Consider the following 15470-nt stretch of genomic DNA (forward strand, 5'->3'; position numbering starts at 1 on the left):
CTGACTACTTGGAAGGCTGAGGCAGAAGGATCACTGGAGCCCAGCAGGTTGACGCTGGGGTGGCTGTGAGTGTGTCACTGCCCTCCAGCCTGGGTCACAGAATGAGACTCCAATGCATAAAAAGGAAAAGAAGAAAAAAGATCAAAGTGAATGGAAAAAATCAACGATGAATAAAATATCAAGATTTTAAATAAGGACAGGGTCTTTAACGGTTTGTGCTGAGACACATTGGAGTCAGAAGCAAAAGGGAAAATCAGGAAGGAAAAATCAGGAATTTTGTTCTCGTTGGTTCACTTCACTTGTCTTGCCCTAGTCCTGATCTGGTGTTCCCCGTGGGGAAAGGCCCAGGATGCTGAAGAGTGGCTCTTACCTGAGATCTCACTTGGTGTTCCCCTGCTTTGGGAATGACCTTGACTCAACATCGTGGACCTTGAGTTTGTCCCTCTGTTCCCCCAACTGACTGGGGCTGTGGTGCGGTGGGGAGGAGGTTTACAGTTTTACTCAGCCCCCCATTTGTCCGTAATTTGCCCAGTGGGAAGCTGAGCTCAGAGAGGTTGGGTAACTTGCACAAGGTCACACAGCTAGAACTCAGGAAAGGGGAGGGCTGAAAACCCAGTGTGTTTTCATTATCCCAGGCTGAGCTTGGGTCAGGGCCAAAGTAATTATAACCCTTTGTGAAAAGGATATGTTCAAAAATTGGTGACGTTACACCCAGGAATTCATGGGTCTGCTAGAGGGGCCACCTTGATTTCCTTTCATTAAAATTTTATTATTATTATTATTATTATTATTATTATTATTGCCCAGGCTGGTGTCAAACTACTGGGCTCGAGCAATCCTCTTGCCTCAGCCTCCGAGAGGGCTGAGATAACAGGCATGAGTCACTGTACCTGGCCTGATTTCCTTTTAAAGCTTAGAGTTGGGACAGAGGCTGTGTTATGTTGAGGCATGAGCATGTCATGAGTGACAGGCATATTCCTTAGGGTCTGTCTGGGATGTATGACCTTCTGAGGCAGGATCCTACCTCCAGGAAGCCTCTGTGATTATCTTTCTCCCCTTTCTTCCTCCCAGCTCCCTGGCCTGGGGTTTCTCCCTTTGAGGCTGTGCTTGCAGGGCTGGGAGTGTCCCTGTCTAGTTCTGTCTCCCCTGGACTAGGAGATACCGAGTCCTCTTTGGGTGTCCAGAAGTGCCCAGCGCAAGTTCGGGACCAAGTAGGTGGCAGGGAAGGATTGTTAAGTACACGAAAAGCCTGACTGCGGATGTGGGGTCAATTTGGGGTCGGGCTCTAAAACACACGCACATTCAGGCACCCACACGCCAATGCACCTGGTCTGGGCCAGGCCTTGGAGGCAGCAGGAAGCCTGGAAATTCCATAATGAGTCACCCTCCACCCCAGTTTCCCTCTCATTCCATGAGGCACAATTACCAAGGTAGGTTAAGGCCCCTCCAGGCTGCAGACAGACCAGGGGTCTTACAAGAGTTGCCACTGGCTGGGACGTGGGGCCAATTCTCATGGGTGTAGCGTTGGCACAGACTGGTAGAGCCCTGGGCCCTGGATCTTGAGTGAGGCTGGGACCGAGCCAGAGCGAAAGGAACCTGGGGTAAGGCTGGGCTTTGGTTCAAGGTCAAAGTTAATAACATCACGATGGTAGCACTAATGATACTAACCATGAAGACCCTGAGAATAATAATAAAAACTGCTGTGGGGGGGCGCTCTGAGCTAAGATTTTCTGTGCCTGTTTTTTTTCAGCCCTGGATTTTTTATTTTTATTTACTTATTTGAGTCAGAGTCTCACTCTGTCGCCCAGGCTGGAGTGCAGTGGCACGCTCATGGCCACTGCAGCCTTGACCTGGTGGACTCAGGCGATCCTTCCGCTTCAGCCTTCCAAGTGGTTGGAACCAAGTAGCTGGATCCACCATGCTCAGCTAATTTTTAATCTACTGTAGAGATGATGTCTCGCCAAGTTGCCTGGGTTTTTCTCGAACTCCTGGGCTCAGGCTTACCCCAGGCTTCCTAAGTGCTGGGATTACAGGCATGAGTCATTGCGCTCCACCTGCTTTTTATTTTGAGTTGGGGTCTTACTCTGTCACCTAGGCTGGGTACTGTGGTGTAATCACGGCTCATCGTACCCTCAAACTCCTGAGCTCAAGTGATCCTCCTGCCTTAACCTCCCAAGTAGCTAGGAGTACAGGCATGCATCACCATGACTGGTTAACTTTCAAATTTTTTTATAGAGAAGAGGTCTCACTATGTTACCCAGACTGGTCTCAAACTACTGGACTTAAACAATGCTCCCACCCTGGCCTCCCAAAGTGCTGAGACGACAGGTGTGAGCCCTGCACCCAGCCCTGGACATTTTCTATCAGTGGAATCATACAATATGTGGGCTTTTATGTCTAGCTTTCTTTTTACTTGGCATCTTGTGTTTTTGTTTTTATTTTTGCTTGGTTTTGTTTTTTGAGTCGGCGTCTCACTCTGTCGCCCAAGCTGGAGTACAGTGGCATACTGCTCATGGCTACTGCAACCTCAACCTGCTGGGCTCAGGTGATATTTCCACCTCAGCCTTCCAAGTAGATGGAACTACAGGCAGCTGCCACCATGCCTGGCTAATTTTTTCATTTATGTAGAGATGAGGTCTCACCATGTTGCCCAGACTGGTCTCGAATCCCTGGGCTAGGCAATCCTTTCGCCTCAGCCTCCCAAAGTGCTGAGATTAAAGGTGTGAGCCACTGCGCCCAGCTTTTTTTTTTTTTTGAGTTGGAGTCTCACTGTCATCCAGGCTGGAGTGCAGTAGCGTGCTCACAGCTACCACAACCTCGACCTACTGGGCTCAGATGATCCTTCCACCTCAGCCTTCCAAGTAGCTAGACCCACACAGGCATGTGCCACCACACCTGGCTAATTTTTTTGATTTATTGTAGAGATGAGGTCTTGCCAAGTTGCCCAGGTTGGTCTTGAACCCCTGGGCTCAGGCAATTTTGTCACCTTGGCCTCCCAAGGTGCTGGGATTACAGGCGTGAGCCACCATGCCCAGCCAGCATCATGTTTTCGAAGTTTGTCTGCCCTGCAGTATGAATCAATACTTCATTCTTTTCTATGGCTGAATAATATTCCATTGCATAGAAGGACCACAGTTTGTTTATGTGGTTGAAGGTTTATTGGAATACATCTTCTTCCACTCATTTACATGCTGCCTATGGCTGTTTTCATGATATAAAGGCAGAACTGAGTTGCAAAACTCAAAAAATATTGACTATCTGGCTTTTTTATTTTAATTTAAGAGATGGGATCTTGCTCTGTTTGTTGCCCAGGCTGGAGTGCCATGGCGCAATTTGAGCTGTAGCCTCGAACTCTGGACTCAAGCAATATTCCCGCCTCAGTTACCTCAGTAGCTGGGACTACAGGCATGTGGTACCATGCCTGCCTAATTTTTTAAATTTTTTAGAGATGGTAGGGGTCTCAGTTTGTTGCCCAGGCTGCTCTTGAATTCCATTCCTCTAACAATCCCTCCTTCTTTGGCCTCCCAAAGTACTGGGATTACAGGTGTGAGCCACTGCACCTGACTTTTCAATAAAAAAAGTTTGCTAAGCCCATGCTGAGCCAGCCCACCTGAATGCAAATACCTACTCTGCTCCTTACTAGCTTGAGCGAGTGACTTTATCTCAAGTCCTCATTTTGTCGATCTCTAAAATGGGACCATAGGTCAGGTGCAGTGGCTCATGCCTGTAATCCCAACACTTTGGGAGGCGGAGGTGAGAAGATCACTTGAACCCAGGAGTTTGAGATCAACCTGGGTAACATAGTGAGCCCTCGTCTCTACAAAAAGTTAAAAAAAAAAAATTAGCCGAGCGTGGTGGTGTGTGCCTGTAGTCCCAAGCTACTCTGGAGGCTGAGATGGGAGGATCACCTGAGCCCAGGAGTTTGAGACCATGGTAAGCCATGACTGTGCCACTGCACTCCAGCCTGAGTGACAGAGTGAGATCCTGACTCAATTAGTTAATTAATTAATTAATTACTAAGACAGCAATACTCGCCTCCTAGGGTGACTTTGAAGGTTAAAAGAGGTGATACTTGCATCAAGTACTTAGGACTGTGCCTAGCTTGTAGAAATCACTGGGTGAATAGGGAGTGGGGGAACAGTGGCAGCCTGGGTTCCTATTCTTCCATCCACCTGCCCCAGCCTACCCAGCAGAAGCTGAGTCCAGCCCACGGGAATAATTCGCTTAATAATTATAATGGCCAGACTCCCACATCTTAGAGGAGTTCATACTCACAGTCATGTGTTATTTCTCCATTTGGGGCACCTGTCCAAGCCCAGGACTTCCCTCCTGGCCCCTGGTCCCCCAGCAGCCAGCTGGGCCTGAGGGCTGGGCCTTGAGCCAGACTGGAACCACAGCCTAATCATGAAAGCCAGGGTCAGCCAGCCCAGGAATTAGTCAAAACCAAGCCAACTGAAAAGAAAATCAGGCCGTGGTGCGAGCCAGTTACCTCACAGCCTCCAGCTGGGGCTTTTTGGCTGTCCCCAGCGGGCAGAAGTTGACTTCAGTTGCATCCTTCTGGGAGAGCAGAGGTGAGATTTAATCTCTAGGCACCTGGTCCTGGAACTGGGGAGGAGGGAGTTTTGTAACAAGGTTATGGGATATTGCAGAGGTATAGTGAGCTCAGCCCTTGGTGGTATGCAAGGGTCCAGAAACCAGTTTGAGGTGAATGGGGCCAGATGCTCGCACTCCCTGGGGGAATGTTTACTGAACACCTATGGGCTTCTGACTGCGGTTACCCATCTCAAGAGAATAAAACAGTGTAAAGAGCTTTAAACATTTCTTTTTTTCTTTGAGTCAGAGTCTGTTGCCCAGGCTGGAGTGCAGTGGCATGATCACAGCCACAGCAGCCTTGACCTGCTGGGCTCAGGTGATCTTTCAGCTTTTCCAAGTAGCTGGAGCTTTTTTTGTAGAGATGGGATTTCACTACATTGCCCAGGCTGGTCTTGAACTCCTGGGCTTAAGCAATCCTCTTACCTCAGCCTCCCAAAGTACTGGGATTACAGGCATGAGCCACTGATACATTTTTTAAAATACAGAAGATTCCAAACATATTCAAAAGTAGAGAGTATTGTGAGAGGAACCCCATATATACCCATCACCCAATTGACATGTGTCAAATCATGAGCCATCTTATTTGTTCTCCACTCCGCCCACTGTCTCTCTTTTGTGATATTATCTCCTGTTGATGATCATTGCCAAGATCTGTTAATTCATGAATAGCTACAATATAGTGATGTTTGAGTGATATTATTCCTCCTTCATTTATTAGCTGGAACACTTCCATAAAGGCAAACATATCTCCAAATGGATTGTGGGGGAGGGGAGAGGAAGAAAAATATAGTGGGGTACAGTGACTCACCCCTGTAATCCCAGCACTTTGGGAAGCTGAAGCAAGAGAATTGTCTGAGCCCAAGGGTTCAAGACAAGGCTGAGCAACTTGGTGACACCTCGTCTCTATAATAAGTTAAAAAATTAACCGGGTGTGATGCCACGCACCTGTAGTTCCAGCTACTCGAGAGGCTGAGGCAGAAGGATCGCCTTATCCCAGCAGGTTGAGGCTGTGGTAGCTGTGATTGTGCCACAGCACTCCAATCTGGGCAACAGAGTGAGACTCCAACTCAAAAAAAAAAAAAAAGAAGAAACGGAGTCTCATCTTTTTGATTACCCAGTCCTACAACTCATATGGGAAAGGCAAGATAAATGCTTGATTCTTTTCTTTTCTAGTTTTCAAAACAGTTATTGGGTCCTTTAACATCCTGAAAAAGTAAAAAATGAGATTTTCCCCTATGTCTTTATGAACTCAAGGATTTAAACTATTGAAATATATCAGTGTATTGCAGTTTTTTTGTTTTTTTTTTTTCAGTTGGGGTCTTACTGTATTGCCCAGGCTGGAGTGCAGTGGCATAATCACAGGTCACTGCAACTTCAACTTCCTGGGCTCAGGCAGTCCTCCCACCTCAGCCCCCTAAGTACCTGGAACTATAGGTGCACACCATCACACCCGACTACTTTTTTGATTGTTGTAGACTTGAGGTCTCGCTATATTGTCTAGGCTGGTCTCAAACTCCTGGGCTCAAGCAATCCTCTCACTTTAGCCTCCCAAAGTGCTGGGATTGTAGGCATGAAATACCATGTCTGGCTCGCGCTGCAGTTTTTATTATTACTGATAATCAAATTGTCTTTTTTCTTTGGCCAGTGGGAATCTCTTCACATTGATGCCTGGGAATCTCTTCACATTGATGCCTGAGTTCTTTTGACATCATTCAGAGTCTTAGGTAGCTTTCTCACTTTATGGTGTAACAAGACATTCTAATAAGATGTTGTGGGATGAGCCAGTCCTCCTAGGAACCTTTGCTCATTTGATTGGAAAATGGTACTTAGAGACAACAATCGAGATTCTAGAGTTACTCATGACTACTGGTTTTGTAGATTTGCTGTTGTTTCTAGGTCTTTTTACTGGATACAAATTGGAAATCCTTTTTTTTTTGAGTTGAAGTCTCACTCTGTCATGATCACAATGATCAGGACTCCCGGCAGCCTTGACCTCCTGGGCTCAGGTGATCCTTCTGCCTCAGCCTCCTAAGTTGCTGGGACTATAGGCATGCATCATTACACCTGGCTTATTATTATTATTATTATTTTGTAAAGACAAGGTCTCACTATGCTGTCCAGTCTAGACTCAGACTCCTGGGCTCAAGCAATCTGCCTGCCTCAGTCTCCCAAGTGCTGGGATTATAGGTGTAATCCACCATGCCTGGTGTTTTCTTTTTTTAAGAGACAAGGTCTTGCTCTGTTGCCTGGACTAGAGTGCAGTGACACAATCGGCTCACCACAGCCTCAACCTCCTGGGTTCAGACGATCCTTTCACCTCAGCCTCCTGAGTGGCTGGAACTGAAGGTGCATGCCACACACTTGGCTAACTTCATTTTTTGTGGCGACGAGGTATTCCTATGTTGCCAAGGCTGGTCTCAAACTCCTGGCCTCAAGCAATCCTCCTACCTAAGTGTCCCAAAGTGCTGAGATTATAGCAGTGAGCCACTGCATCCAGCTCATTTTAACAATTTTTAAGTGTACCGTTCTATGTCATTAAGAACATTCACATTGTTGGAAAATCGTCACCACCATACATTTCTACAACATTTTCATCTTCTCCAACTGAAACCTGTCCCCCATTAAACACTCACTTCCTGTTTCCTCCTCCCTCCTGGCCCTGGCACCCTCCACCCCATTCTTTGTTTTTATGAATTTGTCTACTCTAGGGGCCTCATACAAATGGAATCATACAATATTTGTCCTTGTGACTGGCTCATTTCACTTTCCTCTGAGTGGATATGTGCATATATAATTGTACCAGATATTACCAATGTTCCCTCTCCAGAGATTATATGACTTTGCATCTTCACTAGTCAAGTGTGTGAGCCTTTTCATTTGACCTGGTGGACTCATACAGTCTTCAAAACCCACTTTCATTTTTCCCTTTTGCAGAAAGACTTTCCTTTTCCCCTGGCTCCCTCCTTTCGGGTTTCCCAGTTCCAGATTCCTTTCTCTGACTCAGGAGGCTGGGAGCATCTGTGTTCAACTTGATAAGCTCTCGACTGGGAGTTGTTTGAGGGCTGAGTCTTTTGGGCACAATCAACACAGGACTGACATGGAGAGGCAAAAACTCAGGCGATCCTCCTGCCTCAGTCTCCTGAGTAGCTGGGACTACAGATACGTGCTATCATACCCGGTTAATCAGGAAGATTTTCTGCCTGAATAAAGGACCGTTCCTTAGCTCTGGGCCTCCCTAGCTGGATTCTCTTGGGCCAGGAAAAAAGTACAAGTTCAAGTTGGCCAGTATCCTGGGTTCTGCTTTCTGCCCTCTCACTGAGCCACCTGTGCCCAAGGGTGGTGACTGCATTGTGTATGTCTGTCACCTGCGTGGTTCTTGGCCAGAGGAGTGGCATCTGCCGAGTTCAGGAGAGCCCTAGATCCAATCCAGGCTTCCCCATCCATGGGCAGAGCGCCTCCCCTTTCTGTACCTTGATTTCCTCATCTCTAAAAGGGGAATAATAATCTTTTATCTTCTGACTGTGGCAAAGGAGTTGTTGAAAGGAAAACATATCAACTGGCTTGGCGCAGTGGCTCATGCCTGTAATCCCAGCACTTTGGGAGGCCGAGGTGGGAAGATTGTTGGAGCCAAGAGTTCAAGACCAGCCTGGGTAACATAGTGAGATCTCGTCTCTACAAAAAAAAACCCCAAAAAGTTAGCCAGGGGTGGTGGTGTGTGCCTGTAGTCCCAGCTACTCTGGAGACTGAGGCGGAAGGATCACCTGAGCTCAGGATGTTGAGGCTGCAGTGAGCCATGACTGTGCCACTGAACTCCAGTCTGGGCAACAGCGTGAGACCCCAACTCAAAAACAAACAAAAAGTCAAAAGCGTATCAACCAACTTCCCACCATTTGTTTATTTGAGGTGAAATTCATGTAACACTAAGTTAATCATCTCAAAGTATATAATTAGCAACATTTAGTACATTCACAGTGTTGTACAACCAGAACCATCTAGTTCCAGAACATTTCATCACCCTGCAGGCATTGAGCAATCACTCTCTGTTCCCCCTCCCACTTTGACAACTCCCAATCTGCTTTCTGTCTCTATGAATGTATCGATCCTCAATATTTCAGATAAATGGAATCATACACTGTGCGACCTTTTGTGTCTTTTACTCAGTGTCATAAATTCAAGGTTCACCTATGTTGTAGCACCTATCAGCACTTGATTCCTTTTTATGACTGAATAATATTCCACTGCATGGATAGACCACATTTTGTTTACCCACTCATCTTTTTTTTTTTTTTGAGTCAGGATCTCACTCTGTTGCTCAGTGGCATAGTCATGACTCTGCACAGCCTCAACTTCCTGGGCTCAGGTGATCCTTCCTCCTCAGCCTTCTGAGTAGCTAGGACTACAGGTGGACCCAGTTAATTATTTATTTATTTTTTTGTACAGTTGGGGTCTTGTTATGTTGCCCAGGGTGGTCTTGAACTCCTGAGCTCAAACAATCCTCCCACCTTGACCTACCAGAATGCTGGAATTACAGGTATGAGCTACCACACCTGACCTCCACTTATTATTTATACCCATTTGAGTTGTTTGGGGCCATTGTGAAGAGTACATTATGAATATCCGTGTACAAGTACTTGTTTGAGTACTTGTTTTCAATTCCTTTGGGTTATATACCTTGGAGTGATATTGCTGGGTCATGTGACAGTGCCTGTAGTCCCAGCTACTCCGGAAGCTGAGGTGGAAGGATCACCTGAGCCCAGAATGTTGAGGCTGCAGATCCCGACTCAAAAACAAACAAAAAACCAAAAGCATATCAACTGACTCCCCACCATTTGTTTATCTGAGGAACCGCCAAACCCTATCATTTGTTTTTATACACTTTATATCTCTGATGCCTCTACGTGACATTCTACGTGGAGACTGGTTAACATCCCCATTTTGCAGAAAGGAGGCTAGGAGACGTGGTCCATGCCAGTCCGAGAGACTAATGACCATCAGAATAGCTCCCATCTGCTGAGTGACTGACCACTGAGTGCCACCCACTTGCTAAGGAGGGTCTGGAATTGACCCCCAAATAGCCTCACAGTCCCTGGAATCTGACAGACCTGGGTTCAAGTCACAACTTGGGCAAATAATTTCCTTATTCTAAAGTTTCTGTGTCTCCACCTGTAAATGAGCATAATCCAAGTCCCTACCTCACAACCCTACTGTGGAGAATGAACTCAATAACATGGGCAGAGGATGGAGCCCGTAGTAAGTGCCTGATTTACAGATGTAGCAAACAAACAAGATTTGGCCAACTGAGGCTCAGAGCGAAGTAACTTGCCAAAAGTCACTCAGGAATTACTGAGACCTGGGTCCAGCCTGCAGGCATTTTTGAGAAGTTTCCTGAAGCTTCTTAACCCTTCTGGAAGACAATGAGGAGAAATTCCAAAGACAGTTTCTTGCTGGGGACGGTGGCTCGCATCTGTAATCCTAACACTTTGGATGGTCGACGCTGGAGGATGGCTTGAGCCCAGGAGTTCAAGACCAGTCTGGGCAACACAGTGAAACCTCATCTCTAAAAAATTTTTAAAAATTAGTATGGTGGCACATGTCTGTAGTCCTCGCTTCTCGGGAGGCTGAGGCAAAAGAACCGCCAGAGCCTAGAAATTCGAGGCTGTGCTGAGCTGTGATTGTGCCACTGCACTCCAGCCTGGGCGACAGAGTGAGACCTCCAACTGAAAAAAAAAAAAAAGCCAGACAGGTTCTCTTGGGAGAGAGTTTGCTGCTGTCTCGCTCTGTTCTTTTGGGAGCTGACCTTTGGCAACGCAAATGCTTGCTGATTCAGCCTGCAGTGGCCTGTGCTCATGGATGACAGCAACAGCAACTGGTTCCCTGGTGAAGTGGCTGAACCACCTTTGCCCCAGCCTACTCACGCCCCCTCTCTGCTCTTCTGTTTATACCAGCACAGCCACAAGCAGGGTGATTTCTGGCGCCTCCAATCAGGTGGTGTGCCCAGCACTTCCCTGCCTCTAGCCCTTGGCTGCTGCTGGTTCCTCTGCTCTGGGCTCCCTTCCTCTTTCTCTCTCATTTCTGCCTGGCACACGGTGGAATCCCATAAGAATCCTCACCATAAGAATCCTCACTATCTGGACTGGGTGCAGTGGCCCACACCTGTAATCCCTGCACTTTGAGAGGCCAAGGTGGGAGGATCAGTTGAACCCAGGAGTTTGCCTGGCCTAGACAACATAGCAAGACCTCGTCTCCACAAAAAAATCAAAAATTTAGCTGGGCATGGTGATGTGTGCCTGTCGTCCCAGCTACTTGAGAGGCTGAGATGGAAGGATCACCTGAGCCCAGGAGGTTGAGGGTACAGTGAGCCATGATCATGTCACTGTCCTTCATTGGGCAACAGAGTGACACCCTAACTTATTTAAAAAAAAAAACAGAACCTTTACCAACCTGGCTTCTATGAACCTCTCTGATCTCCTACTTGGTTCCTGCCAGCCCCCTGGCCTCTGGCTTCTTGAGTATGCTACCCTCATTCCAGTCCCAGGGCCTTTAATCTTGCTGCTCACTTTGCTCGGAATATTCATGTCTTCCTATCATTCAGAGATCATTCAAACATGGCTTCCTCCTAGAAGCCAGTCCTGACTACCTTATGTAAACTGGGTTTCCGGTCCCTCCCTGTGACCTCATCCTATTTTCTCAGATCTCTATCTGATACTATCTTATTGATCTGCTTGTTTATTGCTGCCTCCCCCAGTTGGTTGGAAACTCCATGAGGTTAAGGACCTGTCCTACACAGTGCTGTATCCCCAGGGCTAACACCAGTGCCTGGCACACTGTTTAGGAAACATCTGTAGACTGACTGGCCAGGAGGCTTATTATTATAAATTTGAACGTTCTTTCCCCCTAAATCAGCTCATGAGGAGGAAGGCTCATCACCAGAGTCTAAGGAAGCTCCTCAGACGGGCCACAGGAGTTCGAGCCCTAACTCTGTTCCTACCAGGTTGTGTAACCTTGGGCAAATCACTATGCACTTCTGGGCATCCAATTTATAAAAGTTCTCCACTCTTTTTGTTTGTTGTTGTTCTTCCCAAAATCTGGTAAAAACTACGGCTCTCAGTCTCCCCTGAAAAATGAGCTCATGATTTATAGACATGATTTTAAGGAATATAATGACCCCTCCTTCCCCAAAATTCAATTTTGAACTCTCCTTCAGCTGATCAGTATTAAAATTGATTTTTTAATTGAGTCAGTTGGTCCGCAACTATTTGAAGGGTACCTACACTGTGCACAGGCTCACTCTGGGAGATTCTGGGGTCCCAGATGCCCCCCAGCTCTGAGGCTCTGAGGTTCTGAGCTTGGGGGCAATTGCAGCCATTCTCAGCCCCATGTGGTCAGGACAGTGTTAGCTGAGAGAGCCCAGATGGGGAGCTAGGGTACAGCCTGGGAAGGGAGCATTGCAAGGTTTCTGGAGGAAGGGGGGACTGGGGTTTTGCAGGATGAATAGAAGACGGTCAAACAGGGAAGAGGTATTCCAGCAGAGGGCACAGCTTTAGGGGGAGGGAGGAGATGCGAGAAAAGTAATAAGGGACGTTTCCTGGGGCCAGACCCTTTTTCACACCCACATGCCTATTGGAGCTTTTGGACCACCTTATGAGGGAAGCAGGATGACCACTCCAGTTTTACAGATGAGAAAAATGAAGCACAGAGATGAAGCAGAGAGGCGTACCTAAGGACATGGAGCTGGTGAATGGCAGAGACAGGCCTCGATACCTGCTGGCTTGCCCTACAGGGACATTCTTATTAGTGGAGGGACCAGAGGGTTGTTTCAGAAAGGCTGGGTAGGGGAGGGCAGAACCTGATTGCGTGAGGGATCGTGGAAGTAGTTGGGGCGGGGAGCAGACAGGCCTCATTGGCTGGGAAGTAGGATCTGAGAATCTGATTGGCTGAGAGTTAGGACAGTGATTTAATTGGCTAAGGCAACATCTGATTGGCTGAGGGGGTAGATCACAGTGTTTAATTGCCCGAGGAGGAAGGGGGCGGGGTCTAACCCGATAAGAAACAGAAGATTGAGATATGATTGGCTGAGGGATAGGAGAGCATTTAGTTGGCTAAGGTGTGTATAAGGGTAGAATCTGACTGAGGGGAATTCAACTTGCTGTGTCCCTGGCAGAATCATTTTCCATCGATCTTTACAAATCCCGTGTCCCTGGCCCTTGTAGAAGAAGGTGAAGATTAATCCTTGAGGACTATGGGGAAATGGGGGCAGGTGTGTGTGGAGGAGGAGGAGGGGAGGGGACTGGGTCACACCAGCTAAAGGCCAGAGAGGACATCTCCCTGGCCAAAGCTGGCGAGAAGGAATCTCGTTCCTCAGCTCCCATCACGCCTCCTCCAGAATGACTACTAGATTTCTGACCCAGAAGGGAGGGCTGTCACCCCACCCCTCAATCCCCAGGGTGGAAGGAGAAATCCTTCCACCTCGGTCCTGCGGGCTCTCTGCCTCTCCCTAGCGGTGCCCCTTCCCGCCAGTCGCCCCCCTTTCTAGAACACCACACTCTCTATCTCCTTTGCTTCTGAGGACAAGGACTTCTCCCTCCACCCTCCCAAGGCATCTTCCTGCACCCGCCTGGGTCTTTAGAGCAATTGTCTTCCTGCTCCACTGAAACTTCTCTCCTTTCCCTCCCTCCCCCCCCCATCTTCCTGTTATTTGCCTGCTTTCCTGTTGCTTCCTACCCCGCTCTTCTGTTCACTCTTAAAAACTCCAGCCTAGCGGGGCTCGGTGGCTCAGCCTGTAATCCCGAGCTTTGAGAGGCTGAGGTGAGTTCGAGACCCGCCCGGGCAACTTGGCGAGACCTCATCTCTACAATAAATCAAAAAATTAGCCAGGCGTGGTAGCGCGCGCCTGTAGTTCCGGCTGCTTGGAAGGCTGAGGCGGAAGGTTCGCCGGAGCCCAGCAGGTCGAGGCTGCGGTGGCCGGGAACGTGCTCCAGTCTGGGGGACAGAGTGAGACTCCAACTCAAAACAAAAACAAAAACAAAAACCAAAAAAACTCCAGCCTAAATGTTGCCCAGGTCAATTGGATTGGTCACATCCAATCTGTCAGCAAATACCATCAGCACCACCCCTGAAACAAATCTCAAGTTCCGCCACCTTTGGCAACGCTGTCTCTGCATGTGAAGGCTGAGAAAGCTCTTGCACCCCCTTTAGTCTGGCCAAAATATTGCAGCCAGAGGAAATCTCAAAACCTGTCAGGCCACTTCCCTCCTCTGCTCAGAGCCCTCTGTGGCTCCCACCTTCCTCAGAGTAATAACCTAAGTCTTTCCAGTGACTCCTCAGGCCCAATGCTATCTGTTCTGTCACTTCTCTGCCCTCATCTTATCCCATTCTCCTCCTCAATCACTCTGCTCAGTGCAAGAGACCCGTGTCGTCCAGCCTCGGGGCCTTTGTACAAGTTGTTCCTTCTGCCTGGAATGCTTTTCCTCTGCCCTTTAAGGTCTCTGTTCAAATATCACCTCCTCAGAGAGATCATTCTCATCTCCTTACTTTGCTGGATTTTCCTCCATAGCACTTGGACATAGAATATACCCTTTTATTTTATTTTGTAATTTTATTTTTTTTGAGTAAGGGTCTCACTCTGTCACCAGACTGGAGTGCAGTGGCATGATTATGGCTCACCGCAGCCTTGACCTCCTGGGCCAGGTGATCCTTCCACCTCAGCCTCCCGGGTAGCTAGGATTAGAGGTGCACACCACGCCTGGCTAATTTTTTGATGATTTGTAGAGATGAGGTTTTGCTAAGTTGCCCAGGCTGTTCTCAAACTACTGGGCTCAAGCAATCCTCTCGCCTTGGTCTCCTAAAGTGCTGGGATCACCACACCCAGCCATGAATATACCCTTTTAGATTGTATGTTTCTGTTTGTTCATGGTAGAGCAACATCTGGCACTGTTTGAAAACTTCATGTTCATTGAATGAATATGTGCTGTATGCCAGCTGGAGCTGGAGAAAAGGCAGGGAGTGAGAAAGACCCTGTCCACCTGTGTGAATCTCACAGACAATAAACAAATCACTTCAAAAGTAATTTTACTGGGACTGAGGGCATGCAGGGGCTGTGGCTGCATCGAGTATGTGTTTAAACTGAGTCCAGTGGTTGGGGAAGCCCTCAGAGAAAATGGCCTTTGAGTTGATATCTGAAGGATATGTAGGAGTGAGCTGAGTGGGTGTGAGGAAAAGAATCCCAAGCAGAGGGAATGGCATTTGAAAAAGGCTTTGAGATGGGCAAGATGATCTTGGTGGATCTGGCAAAAAATGGCCCCATGTTGTTCCTGTGTGAATGATGAGTGTCCATCAAAAGTTGGAAGGGGCCATTTGATATTCATTTGACACTCACTTTTTTTTTTTTTAGTTGGAGTCTCACTGTCACCCAGACTGGAGTGCAGCTCATGACCACCACATCTTTGGCCTGCTGGGCTCAGGCAGTCCTTCCACCTCAGCCTTCCAAGTAACTGGAGCCACAGGTGCGCGCCACCATGCCTGGCTAATTTTTTGTTGTTGTGGTTGACTTATTGTAGAGACAAGGTCTTACCAAGTTGCTCAGGCTGATCTCAAACCCATGGGCTCAAGCAATCCTCTCACCTTTGCCTCCCAAAGTGCTGGGATTACAGGCATGAGCCACCGTGCCCAGCTGACCCTCACCTTTGAACCACACGCTTCTTTGCTTGAGATTGCTGCTATCTTCCGTCCCATCTTCACCCTCTGTCCCACTGTTTCTGTGTCCCAGGAGGTTGAACTACATGGACCACCCAATGGGCTTCTTGCTTTGTGACTTCCAGTTGGGTTTAACCAATGGGGTGCCACACCAGGGATTGGCGGGAGGGAGGAGAATGAAGTCA

The sequence above is a fragment of the Carlito syrichta genome, unplaced genomic scaffold, assembly GCF_000164805.1.
Source record: "Carlito syrichta isolate Samal-C Ts95f unplaced genomic scaffold, Tarsius_syrichta-2.0.1 Scaffold89767, whole genome shotgun sequence".
NCBI classification, from domain to species: domain Eukaryota; kingdom Metazoa; phylum Chordata; class Mammalia; order Primates; family Tarsiidae; genus Carlito; species Carlito syrichta.